General features: G+C 41.5%; 1 non-coding gene across 1 annotated transcript; it reads left to right on the plus strand.

The window, feature by feature from the left end:
• Window positions 1–1,507: 1,507 nt before the first annotated feature.
• LOC142176844 (small nucleolar RNA R71) lies at window positions 1,508–1,614 on the plus strand. The gene has a single exon (XR_012705651.1). It is a non-coding gene; the product is annotated as a small nucleolar RNA R71 (small nucleolar RNA).
• The last annotated feature ends 807 nt before the right edge of the window (window positions 1,615–2,421 follow it).

Genomic DNA, 2,421 nt, shown 5'->3' on the forward strand with positions numbered 1-2,421 from the left:
CCAATATTGCTCTACCCGTTGCTAAGAATGGTCTTCCTAGGATGAGGGGGACCTCCTTGTTCTCCTCCATATTCACCACTATAAAATCTACAGAAAATACAAACTTATCCACCCGAACTAACACATCTTCCACTATCCCCTCGGGTATTAAAGTCATCTGGTCTGCCAACTGCAAAGATATTGGCACCGACCTTATCTCTCCAATCTCCTTCTCCAGTTTCCTGCAAAAAGATAGAGGCATTAAATTAATTGAGGTACCATAATCACATAATGATTTATTAAAATGAATAGTTCCTACAGAGTAAGGTATAGTAAAACTCCCTGGATCTCCACACTTTTGTAGGAGTTTGTTTTGTAAGATCGCACTACAATGCTCTGTGAGCTTGACCACTAAGGTCTCCTCTATCTTCCTCTTCTTTGTTAGGATTTCCTTCAAATATTTGGCATAAGCAGGCATTTGGGAGAGCACTTCTGTGAATGGAAAATTTACACGAACCTGTTTCAGGACATTCAGAAATCTCAAAAACTGCTTGTCAAGCTTTTCTCTACATAACTTTTGAGGGAAAGGTAAAGCAGGCATATGCTCGCTCTTCTCAGGTTCCTCCCTTCTTGATTTTTCTTCCTTCTTCTTTTTCTCAGTTCTCATCGGGATTTTCTTCTTTTTATCAACATCATTCTTCACTTGCTCCCCACTTTCTTTTTCAAGTATCACCTCTTTTTGGATCGGGGTGGGATCTTTCAACACTTGCCCACTTCTCAGAGTTACAACATTCACTGTTTCTTTGGGATTCTTTTCAGTGTCAGCGGGGAGAGTGCCTGGAACCCTCTCAGATAATATTGTTGCAATATGTTCCACTTGTCTTTTCAGGTTTCGCAAACCAGTGCCCAATTCTTTGATAGCTTCTCTATGAGCGTCCAGTCTCTCCTCTGTCTTGATAATGAAAGCCTTCATTAGATCCTCTAGACCAGGCTGAATGGGCTGTTGAGGCTGAAATTGCTGCCTCTACTGATTTTGGTATGCTGGAGCTACTTGTCCTTGCGATCTAGAGTTGTTTTGCTGCCAAGCATTCGAAGTACCTCCTGGTGAACTACATGAAAACCGGGGTGCCTCTGACGCATTGCATTGAAATTGTAATTTCCCACAACATTTACTTCCTCAGTTGAGGCTTGACACTCATGAGTAGGGTGTCCTCTTCCACATATATCACAAGCTGCGTGATGCTCATTTTGTATCGCGGCTAAGGTCATCTTCCGTATTTCTTTAGCCATAGCATCAAGCTGTACCTGCACAGATGTATTAGCATCAACCTGGTGAACACCAGTTGATCTTCCTCTTTCAGCACTCTCAGAGGGCCATTGATTAGCATCTTCAGATAACTCATCAAGAATTGTAACTATCTCTTCTGGAGTCTTCTTCATCAACGGGCCTCCAGCTGCATTGCTCAATGTTCTACGTGAGACCGGTGTCAATCCATCCCAAAAGTCCTAGAGTTGCATCCAGAGTTCAATTCCGCTATGTTGACACTTTCGAACAGTCTCCTTAAACCTCTCCCATGCTTCAAAAATAGTTTCCGTATATTTCTGGCAGAAGTTATCGATTTCTCTTCTAAACTTGCCCGTCTTAGTTGAGGAGAAATATTTATAAAGGATTTTTCTGGTCATCTCCTCCCAAGTTGTAATTGATCCCACGGGCAAGCTTCGAAGCCACCGCTTTGCATCGTCTTTGAGTGTGAAGGGAATTCCCTTAAGTACACTGCATCTCATGAGACACCATTGTATTAAAACGTGTTCATAATCTCCTCGAAGTCCATTAGATGTGTGTTTGGATCTTCGTTTGGCTTCCTTCTAAAGAAACAACAATTCTGAAGGGTTTGAAGCAACCCTTTCTTCAACTCAAAATTGTTTGCTGCAATTGGAGGTGGTCTCACACTTGATAAACCTTGATTGTAGACCAGTCTAGCATAAATGACAAGTGGTCTCTCAGGCATGGGGAGCTATATTTGCGAACTGGTCTACACCCAAGGGTTAATTTTGAGCATTTCTACGGTCCCTCTCTTCTTCGTAGATAATCTGTGCATCTTTAATAGCTGCTTTTTCAGCATCCCGTGCAGCTTGTTCTCATTGTTGGGATACTTCTCTCGCAGCCAAATCTACATTATCCTCACCGTTTCCAGCCATAAGTTCTTTGGTTGAGGATTGCCCAACCTTTTTTGATGTCTCGGTGAGATTTCTTTCCTTTTTTTTTTCATCTATCACAATTATATTTCAATCTATGGTTTGTATGGTAGCACTTTTTTAGCAGAAGCTCGAGTCACACACCACTCTAATCCTGTCACCTGCGTACAACCAAAGAACACCAAACGTAAAAAGAGAAAAAATTAAAATTAACTAAAAAGAAAAATTCCTGAATTAGCACTACAA

The sequence above is a fragment of the Nicotiana tabacum genome, chromosome 22 (genome assembly GCF_000715075.1).
Source record: "Nicotiana tabacum cultivar K326 chromosome 22, ASM71507v2, whole genome shotgun sequence".
NCBI classification, from domain to species: domain Eukaryota; kingdom Viridiplantae; phylum Streptophyta; class Magnoliopsida; order Solanales; family Solanaceae; genus Nicotiana; species Nicotiana tabacum.